Source organism: Talpa occidentalis, unplaced genomic scaffold, assembly GCF_014898055.3.
Source record: "Talpa occidentalis isolate TD23 unplaced genomic scaffold, MPIMG_talOcc4v2.1 talOcc4.13, whole genome shotgun sequence".
Taxonomy (NCBI): domain Eukaryota; kingdom Metazoa; phylum Chordata; class Mammalia; order Eulipotyphla; family Talpidae; genus Talpa; species Talpa occidentalis.
In genome coordinates, this window is record NW_023601322.1 from 61,755,291 (window position 1) to 61,771,582 (window position 16,292).

A 16,292-nucleotide genomic window follows, 5' to 3' on the forward strand; every position below is an offset into this window, starting at 1 on the left:
TGGTGAGTCTATATTAATGTTATGTCTTCTTGATACAGTGTTCCCTTAATCATTACACAGTGTCTATCCCTGTTTCTTAGCTGAAAATCCATTTTATATAAGTATGGCTGTCCTGCCTTCTTCCCCATGTCCTTGTAGCATTGTTTTCTAACCTTTTATTCTGAGCTTGTTTATCTGTAGAACTCAGAAGCAATTCCTAGAGACAGCAGAAAGTTAAATTCTGTTTCCTAATCCACTATGTGCTTTTTACTTGGTGAGTATTGGGTTCCATACATTTAGAGTAATTGTTGATATATGAAAGTCTGTTGCTTCTATTTCATTCTTAATTTTGTGGTTTTATCTATTTCCTTGTTCAGTTCTTTGTGTGTGTTCTTCAATTTAGATACATTTTAACATTTTTTGAAGTGAGGGGTTGGTGTCCAGTGTTTGCAAACTCCTTCAGTCTCTGTTTGTCTGAGAAGTCTTTGTTTCTCTCATAAATGAAGGAGAGCTTTGCAGGATAGAGTATTGTTGGCTGGAAGTTTTTATTTTTAAGTATTTTGATTATGTCTTTTTGTTCTCTCCTTACCAATAGTGTTTCTTCAGAGAGTAAAGTCAGAGGTAAACCTGATCAGGGTTCCTTTATAGGTTATTTGCTTCTTCTCCCTAGTCAGTGTCAATATTCTGTCTTTGTCTTGAACTCTTGGAAGTTCCATTACTATGTGTCTTGATGTAAGTCTCATTCTTTTTAGGTACCCTGGTGTTCTTTTAGTTTCATGGACTTGTATATTTAGTTCCTTCTCAAGGCTTAGGAAGTTTTTCTCTATTATTCCTTCAAATAATGTCTCTTTTCAATTTTTTTCTGTTCATTAATTTTATTTCTTAGGACATTCACTTGTTTTTCTGAATATTCTTGAATATCTTTCATTACTTTTTCTATTTTCTTCCATTTTTTTGAAATTATTAATCATAGCTTTCAAGCTCTGTATCTGATAGGAAGTAGAGATTTTCCATGTCTTCATGATTATGTTCTGGAGATTTGTTCTCTCTCTGTGGTGTAGTCTTCCCCTGAAGATTCAGGTTGCTGTTTATTGTAGTTTTTCACCTCCTCACTATTTGCATGCAGAGCTTCTATTTTTTTCAGTAGATGATGCTGTACATTAATCTATAGCTGGGTATTTAATTAGTTGGGGAAGGTTCTGTCTAAGAGGGATCTTCTCTGATAAGGCCTCCCTCAGACCCCTTCATAGAGCTTACCAAGACCATGCAGATTGCAGATGTCTGCTTTGGATGTTTTCTTGGAGCTTGCCTGGGTCTTTGAAGAGTTATTGCATAAGCCAACATTGATTTTGGTTTAAGAACTTGGCTATACTTCTGAACTTATAGCAAGTAGGCTCTTTCAAATATAAACTCAATCTTTCTTTCAAAACATCTTACCCTCATGAACAGTCTCCAGAGGACAGCTACATTTTTAGAATGGCCTAAAATGAGGCATTACACAGGTATCTGCCTATAGGGTTGTGTGCTTGTTATTTTTAGCAACAATTCCTGTATATTAAGTGAATTTCTTGGATACAGATAGAATTTAAACATGCCAATAAAAAATCCCAAAAAAGCACAGGACTTAACCTTTTTTCCTACCACATTTTCATACCAAAATCCTTCTTGGTTCATTGGAAGGACTTGAATGCTATTTAAAATAAATAAAAGTGAATGGATGGATAGACAAATGAACAAAAGAGATAATGGATTGTCACCTCTAGGCATGTGCCTCAACATCCTTTCTTTATCCTTGGTCTTAGACATTGAAAATAGTGGGGTTTTTTTTTTCCCCTCCATCTTTTCATGAGTATAACTCCTACTTACTCTTTAGGTATTAATTCAAATAGTCACCTCATTCAGGAAATGACCACTGATTCCTCAAATGAAAAGACCTTCTCTCAGGAAGTTTAAACGTTTTCTTAGAACTTATCCTTAAATTTATACACTGTCCTTATTCAGATCTGTGTGCATATGATTTGACCCCCACTATGCTGAGATAATCCTGAGTGCAGATAATGTAACTTTATTCACTGTAAATATCTAGCCAAGCTTAATGTACAACCCATTCTAGGAGTCCAACAAATACTTTTGATGAAGTAACAAATATGCAAAGAAGATGGCTGCATGTTGAAGAATATAGAATCTGCATGTGACCGTGTAAAGACAGGAGTCATTTGGGCTCATTATGAGGAAACCACACAACAGGCACATTAACACAAAGTAGTGGTCTGCTATGTGAGATGTATATGCGTGTGCCCTGATCAAGTATAGACCTTTCAAAAATGGCACCATGGCAGTATTCATTTTATATCATTCACTACAATTATTTATGGTAAACCCACTAGTAATATGCTAATGTGCTGATGATAAATTGCTGGTCAGAGCAGAAATGTCCCTGCCCTTTTTGAGTTTAGCATTTGCTTGGAGTGAACCTAATCAAATAATCAGACATATAAATATATAAGTGCCAGCTATGATTTATTCAAAAGCCAAGAAAGTGATTTATACCATAAAGAAATGATGGTCAAAGTATAATATGAAGGAAGAAACAGAGAGAACTATGTGAGAAGGAATGATGAAGCATTTTATACTGGGAACAGCCTATGCAAAGGCCCTGTGGCAGGTAGAAGGATATAGAACATGGTGCATTCTAGAATCCAAAAGAAGATCCATGTGATTGGAGTACAGAGATTTCCAGAAAGATCACTACATGATATTACTGCATAAATATGCAAGGAACAGATCAGCTGGGCTTTTGGGACCTGTTAATGATTTCATATTTTATTCTAAAATGAACATGAGAAACCACTGGTAGTCTAATGTTGACATGTTCAAATTGCATAATACAACATAATTGTTTATGTCAACTTGGGTTGCCATAATATACCATAGACTGGGTGGCTTAAACATCAAATTCATTCTCATAGATCATGGTGTTGGCCCAGTTAGGTTCTGGTGAGAACACTTTTCCTGGCTTGCAGACAGATTTCTTCTTGCTGTGCACTCACTTGCAGATATAGAGCAAGCAACAACTGCTTCTTTCAGGACACTAATTCAATCCTGGGTGCCCCTCTCTCATGGTCTCATCTAACCCTTACCATGCTCCAAGGACTCCCACCTCCAAATACTATTACACTGGGACTTAGCACAAGCATTCAGTCCATAAAAATGATATAGTATCAATAGTAATGTCATTGAACATTTATTGAGTGTTTATTATGTGCCAGGCAATATATTAAATTCTTTATATGACTTTTCACTGTGAGGAAGGTCACTATTACCAGCATGTCTTCATAGATGACATAACTGATAAGAGATCAAGAGATATAGAGATAAGAGATCAAGGCCAGAGTGGGGTGAAGCAGGCTGCCAGACTACAGCATTTAAGGATGGAGGGGCTCACTCCAAGAACCATGCCTCAACACCAAGAGTGAACACCTCCTTAAATTTTGTACACTAGTTACCTCCCTGTGTCACCCTGTCTCAAGTCTAGTTTAAGTCACCTGTCCTGGGTTACTTCGCAGTCCCTAAATGTCCAAACCAGGTTTTGAACCCAAGACTGTAGAGCTTTTCCTAATTTTTTCTATTTCTAAAATTTTCTGACTTCCCAAATGAACACTCTGCTGCCCTCATTGTTGTCACAAATAAAATTATTTGTGAACAAAAATTACATTTCACGTTAGGCTTCAAATTGGAAATAACTCGGCTCAGTTGAAGTGAATTCAGAGAATGAAACTGATAAAACACAGGATTCGGCTCATGGAATGGGCTCTCTCCACATTATTCAGGAACTGAGAAAGAATGAGTCAAATATTTAAAAGGTAAACAGGTTTTCTCCATTAATTTTAAGTGAACAAAATGAAAATTAAATCTTCTGCTGCAATTAGATAAATGGATGTCAATCAGATAGAAACTGCTAACGAAATTAGCCATGGGGTAGTTCTTAATCTGTTTGGGCTGTGTGGGGAGGGGCATGCGGGCAAGGGTAGAAATGCAATCTGTTATCAGCACAGGTATGATTGAATTATTAATAATATTGTACAAGGCCACCTAGAAACCAGAGCTCGGGGACTCTTAAATCTACTCTAATTGAAACAGAGAATCAACAGACTGGAAAAGACCCTGACTCTTCTCAAGATATGTCACCGTTAGTGACATGGAGGACATGTGGGGTTTGCAACACAGTGGCAGCTGCGGGCTGACCTTTTGGCAAATTTAATCTGCAAATGGGTTCCTGTTTAAGATAGTTAATGCTTTCCATTATTGAGGAGGCTTCCTTCAATATTTTGGAAAGTCTCGTTAAAAAAAAAAAAAAAAAAAAAAAAACACCTTCATGCCAGTGTATTAGGGAGGCTGTCTAACAAGAAGATTATGGATGCAAATAAATCAGATTTTTAATGAAAGGTTTTACTGACCTTGTGAGAGGATAGTAATTCATGCATAATTGTGAGGAAAATGCTCCCAAATCATCCAGATAAGAAAAGGGACAGACTCATTCCTTGAAGTGTATTGAGGTTAGAATAAAAATACAGGAACACCCCAGAAGCTAATGAACTGAATTCAGCTCATTAATACTGAATACACTCCCTTTCCTCTGTTTTTAAAGGGGTAGGGTATCATACTTCAGGAGAGTGGAGAAGTTCCTCTTGGGACCCAGAACAAGTCACTTCATCTCTCAGTGTAAATTTCGATTGTTGAGAATAGTTGATAGCTAGAAACAGCTGGGGTCAGTAACCCTGCTTCATTCTGTGACCTTCCACAGCCCTCTCTAAGTCCCCAGAGAACTCCTCTCCCACTGTGCTTCTCCATGGTCCATCTGCTTTTGGGGGGGTGGGGCAGTAGTGACTATTGCCAGAGTTGATCTAAAGGATCTTAAACCAAGGGGCTTAAGAGCATGAGTTCTATATTGAGGGGAACCTGGAGTTAAACCCCAGGTGTGCACCCCTGGGTAAATTCCCCCACTCTCTAGGTTATCAACGTCTTCTGCACAATGTGGAAACAGTATTCAGAACTGCAACAGAGCAGAGGGCTCTGAACACAGTGTGCCGAGCCCTTATTGTCTCACCCATTGTTTCATAGCACCCCAACACCCAAAGAAAGATCTGACAGTTCATTAATTAAGTAGTTAGATCCACAGAGGGAGGGAGGAGCACAAGGGACTGTGGTGATGATGCATGGGTGCCTTGGGGAAGGAAATTCTATGGGGACTCAATCTGAGGGGGTGGGGAGAAGCACATATTGTCTAAAATTTTTTAAAAAAATGATAAATGTTAAAATAAATAGATAAAAAAGTAGTTAGATCCAAACAATGAATACATATATTTGTCCAAATGACTTAGTAGCCTTTTGCAAAAATACATATTGAGGGAGGTAAGTGTATTTAATAAGTAACCACAAGTACTTGCTAATGGCTCACACACACCTGCTGAGTGCTGTCCTGCAAGGGGGACTCGCCCAAGCAAGAGAACTTGACAATCAGGAGCCCAGCACTTTCCACACCACAGCCAGTGGGTTGTCCTTAGGAAGGTTGTTCAGACCCGGTGTGTCCTTCACACCAACTTTGTGAAGACCAGAAGGCATCTCTGTGTGAATTCCCATCTCTAACGATATTCATTCTACAGACATTTTTGATGATCAGTTACATGAAAATTTCCATGGTAGACATAAAAACCCCAATTTTGACAGCACTTGTCTGAGAAGTATTTTTTTTAACCAGGATCCTCCAGCCACTCTGCAAGAGTGCTACTTGAACTAGGCCTGCCTGTAGCAATGGTCCTATAGACAGCTTACAATATATTATTGCAAGAATTCTCCAACTCACTGCTACAAAAATACAACTGTGTTTCTCAATTTCAACTTCTCCCTTGGCTGATGGCAAAAGATGTGGTTCTGCCACTTCATAGCAACCCAGTGACTTTCAGATTTCAACTGATAATTTAGGGCATAAACATTTAATTTCACACATACCCAACCTCCATTCCCTTTCCATCCCCATCAGAATGATAACCCTGGTCCATCATTTGTCCTCAGGAGAATCAGCTGTTTCCCATAAGGTCCTCTCTCCCTGCAGTACCCCTTGCTGGGTATAACTCCTCCTGCTTCCACCAACACAACTGCTCCCCATCAGGCTTATCCTCCCCACATAGGACTCAACTTTGCTGCTCTGTGCTGATGGCTGTATTTTAATGTGAATTGTCTTTTTTACTTTAATCTGTTTTAGGAGGCATAACTGACATAATAAATTCCACCAATGTACAAAATGAAATTTTTAATATTTGTTTATTTATGCATACAAGAGCTGGGGTACAGGCCAGAGATGCGGGGGTGAGAGGATCCACCAGAGACAGAGTGGGGAACAGAACAGGCAGACTGATGGAATACACCGCTGAGGGAAGCAGCGGGCGAGACAGGAGAGGTCTGCTTCACCATGTGGGTTGCTCCCTGGCTGGCCAGGAATCAAACTCATGCTGCAGAGGCTGTGGATTGCTTCACAGTGCGGTGCTTAACCCCTTGCGTCACCAGGGAGGCCCACAAAATGAATTTTGAATGTACAATTAATAAGTTTTCACAAGGGCATGCAGTCTGGTAACCACCACTACAACATTAAAATAGTGCTGGCCCACAGATATATGATGTAAAGTCACATAATATGATATAAATTTTTCCAGAGGCCATGTTAAAAAATGTATGAGAAATAGAGGAATTAATTTTAATAATGTGTTTTATTTAACTTATATCCAAATATTGTCATCTTGACCTGTGAGCAATAGAAGATATATTGGGGCATTTTGTATCCCCTTTTTTGACATTAAATCTTTGAAATTCATTGTTGATTTTACACTTAGAAGACACTCTAATTCATATTAAATTTTCATTAGAAAACACTTGATTTGTATTTTGATTTTGTAAAATTCAGCTAAAAAATAAATGAAATGCCCAGTTGTCCCAAACACATTTAAAGTTTTCCATTATAGCTTTTAATTTCATTTATATTTGATTTAAAGTATGTATAATTAAAAATCCAGTCACTCAGTCATGCAAGACACATGTTAAGTGCTCAGTAGCCATGCGGGAGTAGGGTTTACCATTTTCAACTGTACAAAGAACTTTTCCATCACCCTGAAAAGTTGTCTTCTACTTTTTTGAAATCAAACCCCTCTCCTACCACCACCTGACTCTGGTACCCAGTGACCTACATTGGTCACATGGTTTTACCTTCTAGAAAGTCACATAATGGAGTCATACTGAAGAAGGCCTTCTGTCTCTGTCTTCTTTCACTTAACATTGATTTTGAGCTGTACCTGTATTGCATTTATCAGTAACTCCTTCTAGTTGCTGAACAGTATCTGTAATTCTATAGCCATCAACCAGCTGGTGGAGACCGAGTCGCTCCAATTTTGAGCTATTGTGGATAAAATGGTTAACATTAAAATGAAAGTATCTTGAACATATGTTTTTATTTCCCCCCAATAAATATTTAGATGAGTGTTAACTTTTTAGAACACTAGCAGGCATTTTCCAAAGTCACCATTTTGTATTCTCACCAGTGGGGTGTAATTCCAGTTGCTCTGTGTTCTGCCACTACTTGGGGTAGTTTGTCTCAGCATCCTCATAGGCATGCAATGCTTTTCATTATGGTTTTAATTTGCATTTGTGGGTCTTCCTGGTGGCCTGTGGAATAAGTCTCAACACTCTCACCGCTACTGCCTAAGTTCAATCCCTAGTCACAGAGGTGACCCACATGGTGCAGCAGACCTCTCCTGTCTCGCCTCCTGCTCCCCTCAGCAGAGTATTTCAGTAGAGCTGCCTGTTCTTCTCCCCACTCTGTCTCCAGTGAATCTCTCACCCTCTGTACCTCTGGCCTACAACTCGGTTCTTATACACACACAAAAAAATAAATAAATAAATTTGCATTTCCCTCATGACTAATGATGTTGAACCTATATGTGTGCTTATTTGCCCTTTGTATATTATCCTTGGGGAAGTGTCTTCAACTATTTTGCCCCACTTTTGTCTAGTTTCCTTTTAGTTACTGAATGGTAAACATGTTTTAAATGGGCTAGATACATGTTCCTTATCAAATGTGCTTGGTGTATATCTTCTGCCAGTCTTGGCTTAGATACGACTTTTTCAAGTCTGGTTGGTTCCTGATGTTAATACTATTATCAGCTGCTGTTGAATGTGTTCCTGCAGCAAAGTCCTATTCAAAGTCCATGTATTTTGCTCCTGGCACCTTTGGGTCTACCACCTTGTCCTTAAGTGTTTCTGCTTTTCCCTCAGGCAGTAATAGCCAGTTCTGAAAGTCTCTTTCTCCCTATGCTGAGGTAGCGAGACTCCAAGCAGATATATCCAGCCAGTCTAAAGGAACAGTCGTTAAAACTGTCGCTCAGGAACCACATTGGTTGACATGAGGTTACTCCATCTCCCAGAAGCTTACAATAGCTCTGGGTTTCACCTTGAACTTGAAGTGCAAATCTCACAGACTGAGATTTCCTACAAACTGTCATTTCCACTACACGTCTGCCAGGACTGGGCGTGGTGGACCTTCTTGTGAAGACTCATCCAAATTGCAGGCTTATCCTTCAGATACTCCTGCTCCCTGCCACTGGTCAGACTTTGGTCTCCTTTCACAGTGATGCTCTTATGCAGTCGGCATGCATGTTCCCTTTTTAATCTTCTTCATAGAATAAATGCGAGGTTTTCCATCTTATAGACACTGGTGCTCAGTACATTTTTTATTATTAATTTTTTTATTTTTTACATCATTGTTCATTTGTAAACAATACTTGCTTCCCCCCACCCCCTCAGGTGTTGTCCCCACAGAGTTTCCTTCCCCAATGCACCCGTGCACCATCACCTCAGTCCCCTGTGCTCCTCCCTCCCTCCCTCTGATCCCTCTCCCTCCTCGTCCCCTGCAGGATGTCTCTGATTTATAATTGTCTGTTTTTGCTTTGTTGTGTTTTGTAATGTTGTTACTTTTTTGCACTGATGTCTTATTTGGTTCCCTGTATCCCTGCTGTAAGTGAAACCATCTGATATTTTTCTTTTTCCTTCTGGCTTATTTCACTGAGCATAATTCCTTCTAGTTCCATCCACGTTGCTGCAAATGGCATGAGTTTATCTTTTTTGATTGCTGAGTAATATTTCATTGTATATATATACCACATTTTCTTGATCCAGTCATCTATTTTTGGGCATTTGGGTTGTTTCCAGGCTTTACTTATTGTAAATAGTGCTGCAATAAACATAGGGGTACAGGTGTTCTTTTGAATCAATGTTTTTGTGTCCTTTGGGTAGATCCCTAGGAGTGGAATTGCCGCATCATATGGTAGCTCCATTTTCAGTAGACTGAGGAACCTCCAGACAGCTTCCCATAGTGGCTGGACCAGTTTGCACTCCCACCAGCAGTGTAGGAGAGTTCCTTTTTCACCACATCCTCACCAACATTTGTTGTTGCTTGTTTTTTTTGATATGTGCCATTCTTACTGGTATAATGTGGTATTTCAATGTGGTTGTGATTTGCATTTCCTTGATTATAAGGGACGTTGAACATTTTTTCATATGCCTGCTGGCCATTTGCATTTCTTCTTTGGAGAAATGTCTTTTAAGTTCTTCTGCCCATTTCTTGACTGGATTTTTTATTTTGTTTTTGTTGAGTTATGTGAGTTGTTTGTATATATTTGTGATCAGTCCCTTATCAGTTGACTGGAGTGCAAAGATTTTTCCCCAATCACTGGAGCATCTCTCTGTTTTGGTTAATGTCTCTTTTGCTGTACAGAAGCTTTTCAGTTTGATGTAATCCCAGGTGTTTACTTTTCCTTGACTTTCTTTGCATTTAGTGATGAGTCTTTAAAGATGTTATTGTGATGTATGTCTTGTAGTGATTTACCTATATTTTCTTCTAGATATTTTATGGTTTCAGGTCTTATGTCCAGTTCTTTCATCCGTTTTGAGTTGATTTTTGTGTATGGTGAGAGGTAGTGGTCTAGTTCCATCGATACTCAGTATTTAAAGTCAAGTTTTTGATCTTCAAAAGTCCCATCTTCTGCCTCTCAGACTTTGAGATTAATATTGCTGCTTTCAGCTATAAAAGTCTAGCAAGTAACTAATAAAGAATATATTAAGTTGGTCCTTCTGATTCTGCCTTCTCCCTGAGTTGAGTGCAAAGAGAACTATCTCTGTCTGAAAGGTAAGCATGAATGTTACTTTTTAGCCTCTATAAAATTATGTCAGCTGCATTTGGCTCTTAGTAGATAAAGAAATCTCTAAGAGAATAGTCCCTCTAGACACAGCATCACTAATAACTTAGGATCAAGAAAGTCAGCACATTTCTGGGAAAGAACAATAGAAATGATTGTTATGTCAGTGTAACACTGGAGGAGTCTACCACTTATCGTATGTTCTGTGCACCAACTCTGTCTCAAGCATATCACCTCTACAATCTTACAGTGTTGATTGGTTAAAATCCGTTTTGCCAATGAGGAAACTCAGAATCCTGAAGTCAAAAGGTTACTGGTAACTTCAGGATTTAAACTTCAGGTCACTCTGATTTTATTTTATTTTTTTTAAGATTTATGTATTTATGCATGCAAGAACTGGGGTACAGACCAGAGTTGAGGGGGGGGGTGAAAGGCTTCATCAGAGATGGAGTGGGGAGCAGAACAGGCAGACTGAGAGAAATACACTGTTAAGAGGAGCAGTGGGCGAGACAGGAGAGGTCTGCTGCACCATGTGGGTTGCTCCTGGCCAGCGGCAGGGATTGAACTCTTGCTGCAGTGGTTAGTAATAGCTTGATAGTGCTGTCTTTAGCCCCTGTATCACCAGGGACACCCCAACAAGCCCCAGGGAGGCCTGATTTTAAAGTATATATTCTTTTTTTTTTTAAGATTTATTTTTTATTTATACAAGCACTGGGTACAGTCAGAAGCACGGAGAGGGGAGAGAATTCACCAGAGCCAGAGCGGAGAGTAAAACAGGCAGAGTGACGAAGTACACTGCTGAGGGGAGCAGCGGGCAGCAGGAGAGGTCTGTGCGCCATGTGGGACCCTCTTCCGGTGGCCGGGGAGCAGCCGGGGATTGAACCAGCGCTGCAGAGGCTGTGGGCAACTTCCCAACCCAGCGCTCAACCGCTGCGCCACCGGGGAGGCCCAAAGTTTATATTCTTAACAACCAGAACAATGGTCCTCATACTATTTGGTCTGAGGAAACCTTTGTAACCTTAATAATTACTGAGGACCCTGAAGAACTTCAGAATAACTGTTGATACTTTATTAGAAGGTAAAACAGATTTTAGCAGTATTGATTAATTTAATTAAAAATAATAAACCCATTGCATGTTAATATAATAACACTTTTACAAAACATTACTATATTTTCCAAAACAAAAAGAGTAGCATTGTTTTATATATATTTTTAAAATCTCTCCTTAGTGTCTGGCTTAATAGAAGACAGTTGGGTTCTCATATGTTTGCAGATTTAGTCTATTATGATATGTCACACATTATGTAGCTTCTAGAAAGCTCCATTGTACATTCATGAGAGAATGAGTATAAAAAAGGCAAATAATGACTCAGTATTATGAAAAGAGTTTTGATCTGTGGATCCCCTAAAGGGGCTTCAGGAATCCCTAGAGGTACCAGACCACAATTTGAGAATTGCTGCATTAGGATAATTACAAATATATTGATTCCAGTATAGAAAAAAAAAACTATTATGTATAGAAAAAAGTGGACTGTGAATTGGGAAGTGCAGAGCAGAACCAGCTCAAGAGAGGGTGATTACCAGGGAATGGCCTTTGGACAGTGTCTGAAAGCACTGAGAGATGGCCTGGCTCTCAGCTTGATGAGAGCTTTGTGGGAGGGAAATTAGTCTGTCAGTAAAGTGGGCAGGAAGGCTTGGAAAGAGAATAAAACCAACCAGCCAAACACGATAAAGAGGAGTGTTCCATAGTCTATCTGCAACAAGACCTTTTTAGAATTTTGGTGAAAAGTAAATGTGTTTGCTTATATAAAATGCACAGAACAAAGCCCACGGTAACCATTGCTAGTGTTAGGTGTAATTGCAGTAGCTGCTGTTAGTAGCAGCAGAGTCATTGCTAAGATTATTCCTCTTAAATGACTGATAATAAAAGCCTGAACCAGTCGGCAGTAAAGTTCATAGAATGTAGCTGCTGATTAAATGTGAGGGTAAGAAATTAAAAATGTCAATACAATGATATTTTGTCATTTGGCTAATATAGAGGCCCAGGAAGTATTTTAACAAAGAGTTGATTCTCAGTAAATATTAGAAAGGGAGGGTTGGGAAAGGGAGGAAGTAGGGACAAGGAAGGTGTCTGCTTCTGTTGGTTTTGAGATACCCGTGAGAAAGTTTTAAGTAGACAAACCTCAGGATCATACCTCAGTTCACGTCACCGTGTGCCTTGCCCTTCAGGGGTTCTTCAGAACACCTTGGATTTTATTCTAATTTTGTACCATATCCTACAGGCCCAATGCATTATGATTCTAATTTTCTTTCCAATTCCATCTTGTGTCATCCTTCCTTTCAATTACTTTGGCCCAATATTTCAGTTCCTTGAACTTGTCAAGCTGCTTCCCACCTTGGGGTATTTGCACGGCTCTTCCCTTTCAGTAACACCACCCACCACACCAGCCTTTCCCGGAGCTGGGTCCTTTGATCAGCTGCGAGATTCCTTCATTGAGAATTCTTCCCTGATCATTTGATCCAAGTAAGTCTTTCTCCCCCTTGCATTCTTTGCTTTCATCAGATCCTGGTCATTGTCTTCATAGACTGAAGGTTTCTTGAGGAAAGAGACCTTGTATCTCATTCATCGTTGTTGACATAGGCTTAGAGAAGTTCCTCGGGAAGAATGCATATTTGTTTCATAAGGGAATAAATAGGAGATAGACTGAAATAGAAAAAGAGCATTCAAATGGAGGGCAGTCTGGCTGGCATATCAGAAACCTGTTTCTGCTGGATGCACCAAGGGGAGACTGAGCGGTGTGACTCAGATGGGGTGTGAGTGACTTCTCACAATGTTGCAGGGGCTATCTTTCCCCCAACTGACCATGTTAGCAGTATTGAAAGATGTATATTTAGCTTAAAAAACAAAATAAGGGGAAACCAGATTTCATTTTTACATTTTATAGTTTCCCTTTGTTTTTTTTAAAGATTTATTTATTTATGCATACAAGAGCTGGGGTGTAGGCCAGAGTCGCAGGAAAGGCAAGGGATTCACCAGAGACAGAGTGGGGAGCAGAACAGGCAGATCTACTGAAATGCACTGCTGAGGGGAACAGCAGGGGAGACAGGAGAGGTCTGCTGCACCATGTGGGTCAGCTCCCTGGCTGGGGATCAAACTGGTGCTGCAGATAACTTCATAGCACTGTGCTTAACCTGTTGTGCACCAGGGAGGCCCTATAGTTTTTCTTTTTTACTTCTCAGAAAAAGTATCACAAAATCACACAGGATCTCCCAGACTTTTTATTCAGTACATGAATTGGGATGGATATCTTAGACTTTAGTTTGTGAAACTTCTTAGCAAAGGCCAAAGAATCCATATTTTGTAAGAATTATGGTGTAAGACCTTGCCTGTGTCAGTTTTCTGTCTCTGTCCTTGATCTCCTTTGCCAAAATAACATGAGTGTACAGAAATATTTCTGTATATTTCACCTTATGACTGTTGTAACTAAATCTGTATAGTGTACATTCAATTAGACACCTTTTCTATGACAATCTCAGTGATTACAATTAAAATATTGTTATCATTCATGTAAAATATGAAAAGAATGTTTAGTGAAACTGACAGTTTGGCCTTCGAGCAAGATTAAACATTCAGTATTGTGAGCTCACAAAGGAGAACTTGCAGGAGATAATTATAGTTTATTGTTGTTTTTCCTTGTCCATTTTCACTGTTGTTCCACTTCCTCTGCTTGTTGGCAATAACTATATCTCTACACTAAGTGCCTCTGCCGGCCCCACCCAGTAGTTTGTGAGCTGCTTTGGCCTTTTGGTCCTTAGGGCAACGCACTGCGTTGGCCACACTATTATTTTTAGGCCTAGCAGAAATCATATTATGTTCACAGGAGGGATTGCTTTTCCCAGTAGACAGCAATAGCCTTTTTTTCTGGGAGCTCCTGGGCCATTCACATGTACATCCTGCTATTGGGAACAGTATCAGATTCTACTACCCCATGGGTCATACCTGTCCAGGAGGGCTTAAGTTTTCTACTTTTTGGAAAACTTATAATTTCTGGAAATCTGAAAAGATCAGGAAATACGATGGTTATTTCTTAAACATCTATTTTAAATCTGTTGATGTCAGTGGGGCGTTAGCATGTCAACAAGCAGGACTCTTTTTGTAGTCTATCTGTGTTTAAACTTGGGGAAAGATAAAGCTTCACAATGCTGGTTTTGGTCAATATAGTCATCAGCTGTAAAACACAAACCTTTATCAACTGCAGGATACTTATACAGATAGACTCTAAAGTCATGTGATTTGAAAAGCAGTGTTTCATTGTGAAAGAGCTCTCCAGTTGCTTGTAAAGCGAATCTAATGAAAATGATGTCTAAATGTTCTTGAAATAAAGTGTAGGGGAGTCTATGCTTCACTTTGAATTCATTTGCACTGCTATTTTAGATTAGTGCCGATAAGCACGTGATCTTTAATGGATAATTCTTGATCATATTTGACTTCAAAATTGCTTATGCCTCAGCTTTGAAATCTCTTTAATCGAATTCACACATATTGTTGGCTGGAACAAGAACTTCTGAAAGTTGCCAGGTAGCAGCAATGACACAAAGGTCTTTACAAATGGCCACTGCCATCTCCTTGCCCCAAGCTCCCAGTAATGGATGATTCTCCCTTTGTTCCACACTGCAGCTTCTTTATGCTCTAAGCTAGTCCACCTTTGTGTGTTCAAAGACCCAGTGATCTATTCTAAAAGAAGAATAGCAGACCCGCTCAGGTACAGTTTTGACTCATTTTTTTGATTCATTGTGTTGACCTCACTGTGGCAGACCTCACTGTAAATAGTCCAGGTAATATTTCTCTTAAAGGAATGTTGGTATTTCCAGTAAGCCATCTAGCAAAAGAATGTTGTAGCTTAATAAATTTTAGAGTTTCCAGGCATTCGGTCACATAATTGATAGTACAGCATTCTTATTTGAACATCAGTCTCTCCAGGTGTGACCCTATACCTCTTAATCACTTATATTGCTATAAAAATATCATCAGGCTAGGGACAGGCCTGGGGTACTTTAATTCAATCCCATCCTCCAGCAACACAGGAGGATGAACTGGGAGCAACCAGCCTCTGTCCACTGCTCCACCTCCCGGGAATCAGAGGGATGGACCAGCAGGACATACTCCCAAGGCCAGGAAAGGGTTCTTGAGACCCTCTGATCAAAATTGAAAAGTTGACTCCACAGACACCTCTGAGGGCAGGCAAGGAGTCAAAGTTTATTGATGCGTGAAAGAGCAAGGGAAGAGAACTCTGAGGAGATCTCTCTAGGCATGAGAGACTCTCCAAGATGTCAGCGCTTAGGGGCTTTGGAGGTTTTATGATTGGGGTTTGCAAATTAAAGTTTGTTGGCTGAGAAAGCAAGGAGAGTGGACTTGGCCAAAGTCCATTTGTCCCGCCATGTGTGTCCATTCGTGGCTGCTAGCTGTGAGCACATTCTGCTGAGCTCGGGGGTCACGCAGAGCCCATGACCCTCTCCCAGATGAATGTCTGATGGAGGCTGTGAGCCCATAGCTCCAGTCTGGCCTCAAGGTCTATGAATGTTCTTCTGAGTCTGTAACTCCTTTTTTCATAGCAGCCACCTTGATGAGCTGTGGAAAGGCAGTTCAGGAATGCCCAGGCTGGGGGAAATGAGTTACAAACAATAGGCCAAGGAAATTTATGGCCATAAATGTCCAGGGCTAGATTCATCAGGTTTATCTAGTCTCTTGTTTACCAGCCTGTGGGAACAGCAAGTTTTGTCCTCGAATTCTGACTTTTCCTTGTCTCGGGACTCTTCTTGTCTCAAACAATATTATCTCGATAAAATAAAATTAGGAAAAAAAATAGAAAACCATTCTCTCTTGGAATTTTGAGGTTGTTGCTCCATTGTATTTTAGTGGTTGTTGTTGCTGAAGAGAAATCTTCCATGACATTCTGAAAGTTAGCACCATATAGATGACCTGTGTTTTCTTCCAGAAAACTTTTAAAATTCACAGGCTTCCCCTTTTCTCCACGTCCTTACCAATAGTTGCCTTGATTTTTTTTGGTGAT

General features: G+C 39.8%; 1 protein-coding gene across 7 annotated transcripts in view; it reads left to right on the forward strand.

Annotated features, from left to right (window-relative positions):
- Window positions 1-16,292, forward strand: part of PPP2R2B (protein phosphatase 2 regulatory subunit Bbeta) — a 325,271-nt gene that overhangs the window by 10,320 nt on the left and 298,659 nt on the right. The gene's annotated exons all lie outside the window — the stretch shown is intronic.